Below are 17,636 nucleotides of genomic sequence, written 5' to 3'. Positions count from 1 at the left end.
ACATAAACTTTCATGACGGTTTTTATCTAATTTATTTTCCCCTCTGTGCAACTGTCAACAATTTCAATAAACAGCTGATCTAATTAAGGAAAAGAGGAAAATTAAGGAACAGTGGCAAAACTGAGCTGTTTTTCTTTATCCTGAGTCGACCAACTGTTGACTCAAGAGCATCTTTTCTTTTATTCTCCTGTGTCTCACCAGTTTCTAATGATGGAAGCAAGCGGTTTCAAAACATTTAATTGGATTTGTGTAGAAAAACACAAACGGCAAGCTGGTGGACAAAATTCATGCCTCATTTTGACTCGGAGCAGTCTGTGTGTGCACTACTGATAAATTTCCCTCATGAGAAGCTTTACGTCACAAAATCCATCCTCAAACAAGCTGCAGAATAAGGGTTTACTGTTTTTAACCTCAAAGTTTGAGAGGAAATAACAGAGAACTAACGGGGCTTTTCTGCATTCTCCTTCCAAAAAAAAAAAAAAAAAAAAAGAGTGCTTCTGTGATGTTTCAAAATGATAAATTGTACAAATATCTCCAGTGGCCGCAGTAAACGGTTCATAGAAACAACGACCCCTTCGAGTGACAACTTGGCCTTCTCTATGTGGCACGCTTTCATGTTGGTAATTATTACTCTGTGACGAAATGTCGGAGGCCTCGTACTGTTTTGATATAGATATAAACTCTCCAGTGAATATATTGGTTCACAACGGTGTCAGTGGAGACATTGGTGTTCTCACAGCTAGACGGGATTTTACTGGCTCTCAATAATTTTGTTTAAAAACCTAAAACATGTTGCATAAGGTCAGGTTTCCCCCATTATGGATGTTTTCAAATATCTAATATGTCACTTAGGTCTTGTCCTGTTTAACTGTTTCACGTGTAAGTAAATACACAGACTTTAAGAAAGGACACCCTGTCAGACTCCCCCCTCACCCCCCCTCAAAAAAAAAAAAAAAAGTCAGACTGGAGATGAAACAGGGAGGAATGTGGACCGGTGTGTATGTCTGTATTTGCATCTCTGGATTTACTGTGGCCCCCCGTATGGGCATTTCCAACTGGCTCTGGTGTAAATAAAGCCTCCGGCCACGGCAGGTGTGGGGAGCAGGGCCAGGAGCAGGGGAGGTCTGAGTTTCCTCAGTCCCGTGGGCTGCAGTGAAACCGTCCTGGAGAAATCAATATTTACCATGTGTATCAAAGCAGGTTCTGTTTTAGTATCAAAAACCAGGCTGCACAGGGCACAACTTGTCCACAGTCGAGCAGCGGCTTGACTGCTGCTGCAATGCTTCCCATTGTTAGTGAAATAAGTTAGCATTTTCTGTGGATTTGATTTTTTTTTTTTTTTCTTTGAATCGATGGGAACAAGCTTATGCAGCTCATTTCTGTTAATTATGGGTTGAAACAATATTAAAAGTAAAATTAGAACGAAGTTTGAAGTTTTATTGTATCAAAATGCAAAGCTGATCTTTTTTTTTTTTTAACAGGTTCGTCCTTTGTAATTAAAATATTGCACAACTCTCGAAGTGCTGACCTTTGAAGGGGAAAAAATACATACAAATTAGGTAATTGGACAAAAATACACTGTATGACCTGATTGCTTTCTAAACAAAGGGAAAAAACTATTCAATTAAACTTTTACAATATATGATGGATGCGACATTTAGACCGCTGGACAGGGAATGAACTCTGGAAATGTGAATGTTTTCCTCCCTCTTGTTTTTCATGCTTATCCAGATCTAGAAAACACTTGGATCAAATTCCAAACTTTTCCAAACTGCTAAATAGGCCCTGAACACTTTTATTTTTCCGCCAGCACGGCAACATTTTTCTTTTTACAGCTGACATGCACACGCACACACACACACACACACACACACACACACACACACACACACACACACACACACACACCCTCTATTTTAATTCCAATTTTTTTTAGATATTTATGGAGATCTTAATTCGAAAAATCTCATGAGGGACCAGACTGGGTCTTTGTCTCAGTCCGTCCCTTCCTGTCTGTCGAAAGCGTGTGGAAAAACACTTACATGTCTTCGCTTTGATTTGCAGTGTGTACAGAGGGGTTTCCGTTGGAGTCTCTCATGTGGTCCTGGGTTCTCGGCTCCTGTCTGCACACTGAAACTGTCTCACCATGGGGCGTCATGACAAGACAGTGCCTTGAGTTTATCAAAGGGATTTCCCCCCACACCCTCCACCCCAAGGTTGCACACCCAAATGTTCCAGTGAGGGGAAAGTCTGTTAATGTAGTAAAAGAGGTACAAATTGACTCGTAATGCGCCTTTATCAAAGAGCCACTGTTAAGGAAGCATTACGCACCAATTGGGGAAAATACAACTGTTGGAAAGCAAAACAGCACGTAGATAAAGTAGTGTGAGTAAACAGACTCTAAAAGCTAATTATGCAATTGTGTGCAAGATTAGATGAGTCATGAGAAGTAATTTTTAGCACATGTTGGGATGGTTGTTTACCTCATTCTTACCAAGCTAATGCAGAAGTATTCGTACCCTTTAACTTTTCCACTTTTGACACGTTTCAGCCACAAACATTTAGTGTCCTTTTAAAAGATTTTATGTGACAGACCGACACAAAGCAAAGTGGTGCAGAGCTGTGATGTGGAAGACAAGTGATTCATGTTTTTCAACCTTTTCTACAAGTAAGGATCTCCAAAGTGTGATTTGTATTGGCCCCGTTTCTCCAACTTATTAACTCTAAAGACCACCTTTGGCTGCCATTACGGCTGCATTTACCTTGGGGGTATGCCTCCACCAGTATAGTTCAGTTGCCAGTATAGCAACTGAATTTTTTATTTTTATTTTTTTAACTTTTTTGCATCCACTCGCTAAGGTTCATTTTCAAGTCTCAGCACAGATCCTTTGAAAGATCTGTGCTGAGACTTTGACTGGGACATTCTAACACAAGAATACTCCAAAAGATTGAGTATTTTATTGGCATACCAGGTGTGCACCAGCCGTGCCAACGCCTGTCTGTATGCAGAGTCCTTGATCAGACCCATAAAGCAGTGGCATCGTCTGCAAACTTCACGAGTTTCACAGTTGAAAGAGAAGCCACCTTTGGGATGAAATGGTGCTCCTTGAAATGTAGCAGAAAAACAATTCTTCCATTTTAAATAATTCTTTGCTGTATAGACTTTTTTTTATATACCTGGTGTTATTAATATGATAAAGCCACAATATATTATTGCAGTTCTGCCCAGCTCTCTCTCTGTTTGGATGATTAATTTGTTAGAACTTAGTCATATTTTTTTAAATATGTTGTTTTCCAACTTAATCGCGCTTTAAACGTCTCAACAACTTCATGACGCTGTTTGATTCTTAATAAATCTCTGGGGCTTTCTCCGGACAGCCGGAATTATCCTTAGATGAAATTACACAAAAGTGGAGTCTGTTTGTTCATTAGGTAACTTCTGAAGACAATTAGCCGTATTAACTTTATAGGACTAAATACAAATACGCAACACACTTCAGATGCATGGTTTGACAAAGAAAAGTGGAAACTTTGCATAACTTCCCTTCCAATTAGCAATTAATCTTCATTGGTCTTTTAGGTAAACAACCAATAAAACGCATTAAAAGTCGAAAAGTAAAGTGAACGTGTTAAAACGGCATGAATATTTCTTTTGAGGAAACTGCATTTCAAACATTCTCCGGTGCGAGACGCAAATAAAACCGTGATCAGGGCTCGGTAATGGCGGGGCCCAAACCAAGCAATTCTTCCGTCTCTTGAAGTATCCTTTTTATAGCCGCTCTCCTTCCTCCCCACACTCTCGTCTTCCGAGAGGCCTCGCTGTCACGCCGGGGAGTGAGGAAGTCGGCGCGCTTCATTAAGTGAATGTGGCACACCACGCGATGCCACTGAAAATAACAGAGCCTCTGTTTAGGAGCGAAATGACACTTGGAAATAATGGTGAGCCAGAAGCGGGCCCTTTGGGCACTACTGATGGTTACAAGACCTCCTGCTGTGGTTCTTAGATTTTTCTATTTTTTTTACAAGTGAGCTGGATGTGTTGGAATAGGTGAGAATTTTTCACTACACCACTTTGGTAACTGCAACTTTAAAAGCATCGCTTTACCTCCTTGGCTGTAATACGTCTGTAGTTTCATAATCTCACTGTGACACGAAGCATATTTATTCTTTATTTATTCAGTGCTCCATCCCAAGTTTTCGAATGGCTGTTGAGTATATAATTTCCTGAATTAGGTTGTCACACACTCAAATTTGATTACCTAATAGGCATTTAGTTAATTTATGTGGAGTCCCATTTAAAGACGGTGTCTTAGGTTAAGCATGGGCTAATATTTAAACAAGGATTTGAGAGCTCCCAGAGGGAAAAAGCCAAACTAGTGTATAACATGTCTAGCACGGCTGCCAAAATGGGGGAATTTGCGCCTTTCTGTTAAATTATTTGCTGGTACAGATGGATTTCCAGTGTCAATGAGCCAGACTCTGTATATGGGTAAGAATATCCTCATCCTTTGTGCAATGAAAACAAACCGCATGGATAAAAATTTCAAGAGATTTATCAAATATGTTGTTATTGCAAATTAAATCTTTCAGGGTTTTAAAATATTGATGGAATGAATCTTGGACTTTAAAGATGTGAGGTTCCTTTTTTTTTTTTTTTTGGTTACCCAAGATTTACAGAGCACTCACTTTCATGTGTTCGAAACATTTACTGAAAAATGACAAGCTGTGGAAGGGATGATAGTGAGATTCTCATGGCATGGTAACCTTACTTAAAAATAGCGAAGCATTGAAATTAAATAAATATGTAACATGATCCGAAACCCTTTAGTGTAAAACAGAAAAGCATGAAATATTCCTACTGCTACTAATATAACATTATATTTATTATTAAAGTTAGATTAAATCCAATAAAACTGTTAGTAATTCTCCCTATTATATAAACCTGGCTATTGGGAAGAATATAAACCCCTATTTTCTGTGCTGCTCTTCATAAAGTAAGATAAGTGTGCAAATTAGTTGGATAATCTGACAGCATGCAGTCAGCTGCTTAACAGATACGCCGCTTGTAGCTTATTGTCCAACATTGCTACTTTAATGAGATGAATAAGTGGTCCTCCTTTAATATCCACACGAATATTTCAAGTCTTGTTAGCAAAGACTTGGAGTATTTCCAAGCACACAGATCCGTCCATCATCTTCTAAGGCAAGCGAAGGGTCAGTGGCTTCTTTCAGCCAGCTGACCAGCGGCAATGAAATGAAGGCAGCTTTTCTTAAAAAAAACAAACAAAAAAAATTACACAATTCAAAAGGTATAAAACAGCATTCAAAATATTATTTTGTAGCCATCCTACTGAGAATGAAGCCACACTGTAAAATGGTGTTTTACTATTTAAAAAGGACAAATAGAGAATTTTTTTTTTCAAAAGGCTGAATCCAGCAGAACCGAGGGAGTTTGAAAGGTCAAAATGATAAAACGGAGCACTTCTCTTTCACACGGTTTAAATTAACTACAGAGCTGTGCCAACACATTGTGAAAAAACAAAAAAACTTTTTAAAATGGCTTATTTCTCCATGCTTTCTCACTGAAACACTTCACCAAAATTCTAAATTGCTTCCGCAAGTCATATTCTCCACATGTACTCTTACATAAACCTGGTAGAGCTCATATATTTTGTTTTCAGATCCCAAAAAAAAAAAAGATTGGATTTGAGAGTTTTCAGAAGGTCGTCCGGTCAGTCCTGCTTGAGCTGAATTTCACCGGATTCCTCAGTCGTCAGCAGATTTTTCCCCGTGTAGCTTTAGGAAGGACTCGAAAACCGTGGGAATGTAATGTTCCTACAGATACAGAAATCATAGCCGGTGAAAAGCTAAGCGTGCCTTTATACCACAGAGAAACAAAGTCACATTCGCACTGGCCAGAATTACTATATCTATGTCTTGTGAAACTACTATGTCAGCAGGACTGGGTATGCTCAGTGATCTTTGCGGATACACATTTTGGGGTCTGGTGTAACATGCGGATAAGTCTTTATGAATCCCTACAGACAGGTGGATGTCTGCTGCACCTCCGGGTTGCTGTGGTGGCGGGGGGGTGGATTATAGAAGGTGATAGTGGTGGGAGCGGTGCCACAAGGCCGGTCCCGGCTGCTGCTGTGCAGCCAAGCCAGCGCCTGAGAAACAGAAAACAGATGACAGAAGGAGGGGAGCCAGGGAGGCTGAACGGCCGACTCGTGCTCTCCTTCTGTTCTGCGTCTGTGTTTACCCTTGAGGAGTGTCAATAGGATATGGCTACCATATTGCACATGATATAAGCCATACTGCAGCGTGGCATGGTGCCTCCATTTGCCCCGTTTTTGCTGGTCTTTGTATCTTTGGTGTACATGCTGTAAAATCCAATAATGACTCATCCCTCTGTTGGTGTCAGAGCTCCCTTTGCAGCTCCAGGCTGCCCGAATCGACATTAAATTTGTGGTGGTCATATTAGTTTGGTGCTTTTTTTTTCTTTTTCTATCAGCTGCTCAGAAACGACACAGAAAAGCGGGTAAAATTCTCCAAAAGCAATTTGTTTTGTGCCTGTTTTGAGTCAAAAATGAGACCGTTCTCTAATTTAACAATAATTACCGTGTTTTGCTCAGTCACTTTTAACGTTGCATACGTAAAGGGCTTCATGGCGCATGTTTGTTGTACCCGAGAATCATGGGCGATTACTCTATGAAGTGGCGATCCGCTTAGAAATGGTGAACATTTATGTTTCTAACCCGGTCTTCTTAAACCTCTCAATTTTTAATCACAATCAAGTCGCTCTAATGTGTCTGAATCATGTAATGCCCTCTGTGTTTCCTGAGAGTTTTGTCATTTTTGTGGCTTGACCATCTACCCCCTTGGCGCCTCATCCTTCAAGGTTCTACCCCACTGGCTACAAAAACCATGCAGGGATGTATTTCTTTCACCAACTTGAAACAGCGTGGGGATATTAATGCCCAGGTTTCTCTCACTTTTTTGTGAGTTTTGGCAGCTGGTGTGTGGAGGCTGAAACAAAGAAGGTACTGCTCCGTTACGTATGCTGGATGTTCTACCTCGCCGTGTGTGTCATCCACTGTTAATCACGCAAAGCCTTATTAATAATATGGGCATTTACTTGGAGCACAGAAAGGGCAGAAGGAAATATGTTGAAGATGACAATGCGAGAGTTCTTGCATGGCATGCAAATTGTATGGATTTTTTTGTTTTTAGCAATGCAAGAGATTCAAGACTGAAGGGTCTGTGGTCTTATGGCTGAGCCTTGGGTGCAGCTGACCTTTAAGTCATCATGCTCTTGTGGGTAACGCTGTGACATAGCAGCAGTCTCTCAGTGGTGACGGGCTTTGCCACATCCTGGACATTGCAGGCGGGGGTGACTGGGCAGACAGACCGACTCTACTGTCTGGCACAGACGGGGACTCTGAGAGGGGCAGCTGAGCCCGTGTTTGATGTCTCCCTGAGCTCATCTATCAATCGGCACCTTTCTTGGGCGCTCAAGGCTGCTTGGAGATGCCACAGATACCACACTCTGACGTCAGCATTGGCAAACAGAAAGAGGGGAGGAAAATGGGAAATGGGTACTTGCTTGTTTATGGTCTGGTGCCTTCAGAGTGAACACGGCTTCTGACCTGAGAGGGCTTTCATCGGAGCGGTGAGGGCAGGCAGGGGAACAACAACTCAAGACCGAAATAGTCGGTGGAGAGAAACCTGAGATTTCCAGCCATCTGTTGTGATGTTTAAATCCCAGAGATATGGCGCTGAAAGAACTCTTAACAATACTATTTTGAGTATCTGCATTGTAATTCACATGAAAGACGATGCGTCTGGTGTAATTAATCAGCCCATTGAGCTCGGATCCTTCAGTCACTATCGGCGAACGATGAATAAATCGAGAATGAGCTCTGCACGCCGGGTGATTTCTATAAACACCCGTGTCAAATTTGTACCTCTACAACTCTGCTGATTGACCCGACTGTTCTGGTACACACATATATAATTTCTCCAAACGACTTTCAATAAACAAACTTGTACAAAATGTCTAGGTTATGACCTGCCAAGAGACAGAATTGTCGGTGCATATTTAGAAGATGAAGTATTATTTAAACTTTTTTTTTTTTTTTTTTTGCCCAAAACCAAAATAAAGTGTTCCTCTTCTTTGAGCATATTTTTCTTTTGTGTATGTGGTAAAGCCTTGGCCAACAGCTCATTTTGTAAATCTTGCGGAACCGGTTCATGCATTGAGCTCCGGAGCTGCAGGGACACAGATTCTCCTCCTTGTCAACAGTCCAGCATTTTTTGTTTTTTTCCTTTCCTTGCTCTTCAGTTACCAGTGCCATCAAGCCAAGACCGGCTCTTACACTGCACCATGGGGACTGATGGGTGCCAGTGGCTATCCGTTCTTCTGGGAAACATTTTCTTGAATGAAAGCTTGTGGCGAAATGTTTACAATGTGGGAACTATTAGCAGCCTTCAAGGAGAAACAGCCCAATGCGGTGTAATCAATTCTGCTTTTGTTTGTTGAACCCACACTCCTAAACCCCAGGATCTTTGGTGTCCCGGCTGAATGGCTCGTGGCGTATTTCTTAGATGGGCAGCTGCTTTTTGAATCTATGCGAGGTGTAATGGTGGAGATTTTAGGAACATGTAGGTGTGTTTGCTGATGAGGCCTCGCTTCGCAGTGCAGACATGACTCGCTGGAATGCACAAGTCAGGTTCTTGATACTAGCACTCACTCTGAGGTCCGACATGAAAGACGTATTGAAACACGTCACGTGTTTCCATTTTGATTTCTGCTCCAAATAATCCAACAAAAATCCCATTAATAGCAAAATGCAGATTTTTATGAAAGTGGCATGACATGAGATTTAGAAAATCCAGATGGAGAACTCTCACATTTAATGCATATCATCTGAGAAGTAGATGTTGTCTAACGATAGATGAGTTTCCCTTGAAAAATGTAAGAGTTTTTTTTTTATCTATGCATTGTTTGTAACAAAAGGAGATTAACACAGAGACTCTATCGGGCATGCAGGATCTGGAACCCACTTTCTCTTTAATATGTAACTCAATCTAATGAATCCAGGGTTTCTGGGGCAAGCCATTGCATACTTTAAATCTTTTTAAAATCAAGGTTAAAATTGATCTGTTCATAGTTTAATTTGTGGAAGTTTCTGTGGAATCTAATTCCAAGTTATTCCGTATTTTCTGCCGAGCATATCTGAAATATTCAAGAGAGAATGAGGTTTGGGAAGCTGAAGAATCTACGCGCAATGCTACTTGTAAAGGTTTGCAAAAGCAGCCAATCCAGTAGTTCCATTCATTTTGGTTGGCGCTGATTGGCTGCACCTCCAACGGAGGAGATGAGGAAGACTGTAGATTTTAGTTTTGTAGTGCTTTGATGTTTGAACTGTTAAAATATTCAGCTGTAAGCATTTTTAGAAGTGTTTGCAATGTTTAGGGAGCACTGCCACACACAAATAGCTCAAATTGCCAAACAAATTCAGATTTTTTTTTCTCCAGCCCATTCATCAACATTCACAGTGAAGGTTTCCAGTGTGATAGCTGAAAAAGGTTGTGTCTGCTTTGTTACCCCTATATAAAGCATTGGTATGTCTGCAGCTATCCCTCTACACGACAGCTGTACCTGTTTACAACATGCTCATTTCCGTGCTGAGACGTATGCATGCAAGTCATGTAACGAAGACCCACAAAAACCCCAAGATGCAACAAGGGAACAGGCTGATTCTGCAGCACCTGCTTTTGGAATCTGAGGATCAACACTAACCAGAGCAGCTGATTCCTCTTTTTTTTTGTCTTTCTCAAATCCCAAAAGAGTTGAGATGATTGACGAGTTGGACAAATGTGTCGTAGCTGGTTATCTCAGGCACCCTCTCACACTTCCTTCAGAGTCAGTCTCCTTAGTACCTTTGTTGTACTTTAGTTTGAAGCTTGCTGTCGTCCACAGTAAAATTTGGCATGCACCTGTTCCTGCTTTGGCTTACTACAAGGTCCACACCACTCAAGCTTAATAATGCAACTTTTTTTTATTGCTGAACTGAGATTAGTAGGCACCATATGTATAGTTGGAGCACAAAAGACCACAACATAGTTTTATTTTTATTTTTTTTATATCAATGTTTCTGTGGCAGGATCAAATTCCACTTCTATGCTGCACTATATTTCAACTTCTGAAATGGACAAAACAGACTGTTTTGCAAGCTGCAGCTACGTTTCCTCCTTAAGGCACCTGGGAATGCTGTGAGATCTCAGGGAAGGAGGGGGAAGTTGTATGTTGAAGTCTGGCATGTAGGCACACATCAGCATGCAACGGTATGTAAACTGAAGGAATGTTTAATATGCATATTTGCTTATATAGCACAGGCTTCTCTTGCTTATTGGTCAAAATCTTAACTGGATAAAGCCATGGAAGCCGATATAGTTGCTTGGGGTGTTCCAATAACTCATCTGAAGAGTTATTGGCATCCGTAGCAAAGTAATGTGCAAGTTAACTCCTTTGCATGGTTTGGCATTGGCAGATTCACCTGCAAGATGGATTTAACTAGTAAAACCTTTTATTAGATCTATACCTAACATGCCACTTTTAATTAGCAGCACTTCTAGTTGAGCTTTTATGTCCTTGGAATTGAAGTATGATAGACCACATTGGTCTTTTTCTCTGTAAAACATGCCATCGGAGTAAAGCGGATTTTTATATATATATATTCAACTGTATCTATAGTCAAAGTATTTGCTGAAAAGGCTAAAACAACTAGAACTCTGTTACAAAAACACCCGATGGGGATTCCTGCTTCACTTACTACCATAAACATCAAGTAGGATAGTAGGAAAGGTAAAAATGTCTCTAAAGAGGGACAGCAATGTCTGCAACAACTAATTTTTATCTAATGCTCTTTACCACAAAATTGTGCAATTCACTTGTTTTATTTTACTCTATACTCTATGTGCTGCTCTTTCTCTGTAACGGTTTGTGCATTTATTTGCATCACTGATAATGGGTCGCACAGCAGCCGTCCTGCTCTCTGTCATTTTATTTTGTGCCTGGTTGGCTTGCAGGTATAGGAACTGTGACTTACCTTTTGACATGCAATATACTCTGTACGGCTGTTGAGGACTTCTATTTTATGCACGTATAATACCAAAACCACCAAAAATGCTGCTGTGAAATCCTTGCGCTACACATTTTAGTGTTGTTCAAATGTTTATGTTGCTGTAATGGATTTAAAGGTTTATCCTAAACGGATGCTTAGAACATTGTAAACACAGATGAATTAGGCAAGTTAGACATCAACACAGTCTCTGCCTTTCGTCATTACGGCACAAGATGGACGCCAGGAGTCTAAATCAGTCCCGTCTGTAAATATCGCTGGGCCGAGTCTGGACGAAGCTACATTTTGACTCCTTCACCAACTCGGTGTTGTGCTTGGATATGAAGGTATATACAAAAGGCAACTGTTGGTACACTGATGACCACCTCCACCCATCCCCAGAACACTACCTCATACTGTACAGGGCTGCCAACTAGGGCTGGTCCTCTGCTGTACATGCAGCCTTCTGGTTTCTTTATCTGCCCAAAATGCTGACATGCGAATTGCAAATTCCTTTTTAGACATTTTCCCATGAAACATAAAGCTACAGCTGGGAATTGGTTAACATGCCTTGAAAAAATAATAATATATAAAAAAAAGCCCTACCTCAGTAGAAACATGTTTATTTGTCAGTAATAAATGTTTTTTCTCGTTCGACATCTGGAATCTCAATTCGGATCACAAGACTAATTGAATTGCCAGGCTTCGAACTAAATACGTTTTTTTAAAATTATTATTATTTGTATTACACATTTTAAAAGCAAAGTTGTGAAATGGCTTATAGAAAATGAAAGCACCTAAAGATACACGCAAGCAACTGTACAAAAAATACTAAAAAGTAACAAAGAATAGCTTTTCAGTGAGGTTCCTGAAGCAGGTGAGTCAAACAAAAAAAAAAACATTTTGAAAAGAGGGAGGTCTTCCGCTGTGATTCAAAGCACTCGAGAGAGCTTTCCATCCTGACTTTGAAAGGAAGACTGCTCCACAATCTGGGATCCTACACAGCAGTTTTGCAGACCCTTAAGTTTTTTTTGTTTTTAGTCCACAGCAAGGAGCAGAGGGATGTGAAGGGAGTAAAGGGAGTTAAAGGTTTACTGATGTAGGAGTTTTATTGTTCAGATTTTTAGGGGAAAAAAAATTTAATTGGAATCCTCAATGTCATGGGAAGAAGGTGTAGAAACATTAAAACTGTGTTGAAATTGAAGTAAAACTGGGTTCCAGATTGGCGGTCGTGCAGCAGGAGTTTATATCGAGTGAAGACTAAGAAAATTAGCATGTTACAAGCAATACACTGCAAAAACAAAATAAATTACGTTTCTAACTGCTGGTAAGATAACAAAAGGAATACTTGAGCATCTTGGATCAAGTGCACTGATCAACAATAAATTAAAATACTTCCTTTATAGTTTCTGAATAAAACAACACGGGACTGTCTTAAAGCAATGTTTAGTACAAAAATAAAACAAGGCTTTTCAAAAACAGTCAAAAGTTACAGCTAAGAGATTCCTTTCTCAACATCCCAGAAAATCTACAGAATAAAGAAATAACTTGGCTACTTGAGAAAGGTTTCTAAAAACAACACAACTTCCACACTGAGGACTGTTGTTACCCCCAACTTGGTGGCGATTGGAAAAAAAATAAAAAATAAAAAATGATTGGATGGTTTTTATTTTAAACTGGCCAATCAACTGTAGGGGCCTGTTAAAAGTCAATTTCACCTGCTGATATGTCTGTGAATATCTATGTTTTTCAAGTCAAAACTCCGCATTCAAGTATCCGCTAAAATCTTCTTCAAGCCAAACGGCTATTTTGGGGCAAACATTAAAAGATTGGATATATTTAGATTAAGTTGGTAAAAAAAAAAGACTTTGAGTTAAATATTACATCGGCAGCTGTAATGAATGTACTTTACAAGATCACCTGTTTCTGTGAATGATCTGACGGCTCAATACCTAAAACTTAAATCATGATGGATAAGTAGATGTAACAACAGCCAGCAAAGAGCTCCACAAATGAAAGGGTGGATTCAGCATTGTGCTGAAATGGTTTCTGTTATATTGCTGAACAGTATGACAAAAGACTTCAGCGTCAAAAGGACAGACTTTTAAAATCTCCCTCTGGATGAAAAATCCCCCTTTGAGAAGCTCATATTACGGTATTTATTGTTGGTGATGATCCAGCGTCAATAATTCAGGAACTGTTGGCGGGTTTGTAACACACGTCAGCTTACGACATTATTTTTATGCGAAAATGCCAGAAATGTATCGGACAATTCTTGGTGTCAAATAAAAATAAAAGAAAAGAATTGAGAAATGCATTCACATTGTAGTTATTTTTATATATGTTCAGAAGAAAGGGCTATAATACCAAAGAAAATACAAAGAATACATTAGAGGGCTTGTTATGCAACTAAGAAAAGCCTTTATAGTATAATTGCAAACACATTTCATACCTTCCCGCATCCAGCGCTGCCTCTAAAATCCCTCTATTTGGAGAAACACATAGCACCACCTTTTCACACTTCTGAAGCATCTCACAAAACATTAAGAGGAAACCACCACCCGCCTGATGTGAACATGCAAATAAGGCAACAGAGTGAGGGGAGGGCAGAGTTATGATTTGGTCAAAAGTATTCATTAGAGAAAAAAAAAACAAAATCAGAAACTGTCTTGTGTTTTATCTCAGAAACTGACTCCCAATGTTGCTTGTGTGTTTTCTGCACCTGAAAGGGAATGAATGAAAAGTCTGGTAATGACTAAAACACTAGCTGGAACAGCTACGGGCCAGCGCTCAGCAAGCCTCAATAGAAAATCCACCATAAGTAGGCAAAGTTACATCACGTGAGATTGATGGTGAGAGCAACATGACTGTCTTAGTAAAACATCTTAAGTGCTTGCAAGCCTGTTGTGGAGAGACGAAGCTACCGCCGCGGAGAAATGTCCGGGACACACTTTGACTTGACCCGACGTCACGATGAGCGTCTGCTTTAGTGACTCTGTAGGATTTCATTTCTTAACTCGTAAGTGTTTTGACAGGTTTGAACACCAAAAACGAGGATGTACTTTTTTTTTTTTTTTTTTTTTGGTTTTACAACTTTGATTTATAGCTTCATGTGGCAGTTAAAGACAGCCAGGGTGCAGCCGGGCACAAGACCGTAGGGGTAGAAAAAGTACCCCGGGGACAGCACCGAGTTAGAACTTGGCGATGAACTGATGGAGCTCAGGTTACTACCAGCTGCCCACCCAGATTCGCTGGCAGGTTAAAGTGTCCAAAACCCAATCCCTGCCAACAGTGAGCTCAAACTCCAGGCCCTGTGGAGAGTACTGTGTCTTTGGCACGGCCCCGACGTTCAGTCGCAGCAAGAGCCATGTGGAGAGGAGCTGAACACCGATACTTAGGAAAACCGCTAATCAAAGGTGCTCCGCCCGCACGGAAAGGGATGCTCCATAAATGCTGGAAAATATATGTATCCAAAGTTAATGTGAACCATGAATTACTTGGATACATCACCGAAGACGGGCAGTAAACGTTGGTAACATCTGAGAGTCTTTGCTTCCTGCTTTACAGTCTCGTGCAAAAACATTCAGACCGGTGAAACTTTTTCACATTTGTCATAACGGCAAATATCAAACAGTTTTATTCTCAGCTTTTATTAACGGCTTACTCAGGTTTACGACCACCTGTCAGGCTCTCTGCAGTAAATTTTTTCTAAATGTTGGAGCTGTCTCACTCAAATATTTTGACACTTTTTTTTTAATCATGCTTTTATTTTAGCCTATTTATCATCTTTTCTTTGTGTTTGGCTGTCTGGATTGATTAACTTTTAACAACCAGAACGAAGTTGACCAAGTTATAAAGCAATCCACTCCCTAATGGGGGAATCGCTGACAGTAGCTGACAGCCGCAATATAAATGATGCTTTCTAAGGAATTTCTTTATCTCCCATCTGATCAGATGATTCCATGTTTAGTTTGGTTGAATAAACTATCGCAAGAAGCGTTTTTATCCCATCTGCAACTGTCTATTAAAATGAAGCCTAAACTTTCTAAATAACTGCTGACATTTTAAAATATTATTTCTAGAGAGGTCAGAAATTTTCTAGCCAGGGCTAGGTAGTTTGTCTTTTTGTTTTCGACTTCAGTCACTTGCATCTATATACCAAGACAACCTCATGAACTTGGTTTTCCAAAATGGGTTAAGTATTTCAAATTTGGTCTCATCTGACCAGAGCGCCTTCTCCTACTTGAGCTGTTGCACTCTGCAGCTCCTCTAGAGTAGTCATGGGTCTCTTAGCTGATTCCCAGATTATTTCTCATCTTACCTGACCTGTTAGTTCAGGCGTGTTTGGGTAAGTTTGACGTTTTGGTAAGTAAAGGACTTTGAAAGCAAATTGGTTGCACTAGATTTTATCACAGAGTGTCAGAGTAAAGAGGGTTAAACAAAAATGCATGCCGCACCTTGCAGGTTTTTAATTTTAAAACCATTCTCAAAGGCCATTCATCATTTTTGTTCCACTTCACACTTATGCATTACTGTTTGTTTTCACTTAAAGCTCATTAGAGTAGCGAAGTGACACAATCTGAAAAGTTCAGTGGGGTGCGAGTACTTTTGCTAGGCACTGCAGATGGTGATGCATTGGTCCTCCTGTGCGTCGTCTTCAGGCTTTATTGTTCACGGAGAGAAATGGAGTTTCACAGCGAACACTGTGATGTGTTAACCTTGCTTTCATGAAAACTAATAACCTGCTGGAAAATAAGGTTGATGGACCAAGACATAAACCTTTTGTGGTCCTGGAACTGCTGTTTGTGTCTTCTATTATCCTGTAGTTAATAGAGCTTGAAATTAAACAGCAAAACTTCCAGCAAATTCTTTCAATGATTTTTTTTTTTAAAGATCTTTTCCTGAAGCAGAGATAACCATTTACCTCCCATCTCCAAACTTAATCAGATCTAATCAAGCAAGTTTGTGCATTGTTTCGAAAGCTGCTGATCTTTTGATGGCCGTCGCTCAGTTTGTTTATTTTTAGTCATGGGAATGCATTGAGGCTCGGGGTCCGGTGGGGGAGCTCTGCGGTGGGTGGACTTTTGAAGAACCCCATGCCCGTCCCGTGAATGGCCAACATTGTCAGCATCCCAAAGATCCCCTTTGTTTGTGGATGTGTTTGATGGGGTCCTTGTCATCTTCATGAGACAGCATGTTTGACTCGCGATAGGAGGCCTTTCAGTACAAACGGCTCTTTGCTCCGATGCCAGCTCTTCTTCCCTCCGCGTCGTCCCGCTGAAACCATCACATTTTCAGATACCGTTGGCAGAAAAGATTAAAATATTTGTTCAGCTCTAAATAAATACCACAAATTGCTCATTAAATTCCGGCAAGAAATGCTGTTGCTTGTCCCCAAACCTTTATTTTACTATTTAAAGTTAGCCATTTCCTTTTTGCTTTGTGGCTCTCTTGCATTCTGGCCTTTTTTCTTTTTTTTTTTTTTTTTTTGCCCGATTGTTGCTACTCAACCCAATTATTCAGATTTTTTAAAACAAAGCAGCCTGTGCAAACTTTCAATTGTCACATCACATCAACACTTCAGCACAACCGGTGGCACAAGGCCAGTTGTTAACTGGGCAGCAGAGGCCCACCAGGAATGACGAGGGGTTCAGCAGCTGAAAAACACAAAGTATCATGTGGCACTATAGGTCCTTTTATAGATGGGAGAATGTCTGGAGATTAATTGACAGTTTTTTTTTTTTAAAGAAGACAGTGGGTGACCTTGTAACCAGATACAACAGATGTATATTTTACCCAGCTTATGGGACTTATCAAAGGGGAGACATAATTCTCTGGTTCTGAAATGCTTCCGGTAATTTATAAAGAAAACAGCAGAGCCTTTTGAGATCCAATGCGTCCATACCCGCTCGAGTTAGATGTACATGGCATTCAGATGGTGTTTATTTTGGTAACACATTTTAATTTAGTTTTAGCTAAACTGCTTTGCCTAGAACGTGATTTACTTTCTTGATGATATACAAGCAGCGGACCTAAATGTGGTTCCAGGCAATCTTGCGTGGCCACGATTACCTGAACATCATAATGTATAACGTCTATCATCTAAGCTGTGCAGTTTTTCCCACAGCGACTGCTTGGTGTATTTGTGCACAGCATGCATTGAGAGGAAGCTAAAGAAGCCAAAGTATTCTCTTAAATTGACCTATTATGAAAAAAAAAATCAAATTTTGCTTGTTTCCATTTGGGTCTCAACTGCTTCTAAAAACAGCCCCAAGGGCTTTAAAAAACTACCCAGGCGTTTTTGTTTTTTTTTTGGCAACATGTTAATGTTTTTGGTGTCTGTAAAATAAGCCAGTTCAAAAACCTCTTGATTGTGCAGCCACATTTGATGGGCAATGCACTGGTACATAGCAACCCCAGCCAAGACTCAACCCCATTAACTGGTTGCTAGGTAAAAGACAGTAACTGATGGAAAAGACTAGTGTTTTGTTGTTAACAAGCCATTCAGGT

At 40.2% G+C, this 17,636-nt stretch overlaps 1 protein-coding gene across 1 annotated transcript in view; it reads left to right on the top strand.

The window, feature by feature from the left end:
• The window catches only part of LOC148154086 (uncharacterized), a 136,266-nt gene that overhangs the window by 17,721 nt on the left and 100,909 nt on the right, over positions 1 to 17,636 (top strand). The gene's annotated exons all lie outside the window — the stretch shown is intronic.

This window comes from Poecilia mexicana, unplaced genomic scaffold, assembly GCF_051168715.1.
Source record: "Poecilia mexicana isolate PSO_F unplaced genomic scaffold, ASM5116871v1 scaffold_18, whole genome shotgun sequence".
Taxonomy (NCBI): Eukaryota; Metazoa; Chordata; class Actinopteri; order Cyprinodontiformes; family Poeciliidae; genus Poecilia; species Poecilia mexicana.
The sequence above is the reverse complement of the archived record's forward strand: the minus strand, read 5'-3'. Positions and strand labels throughout refer to the sequence as shown.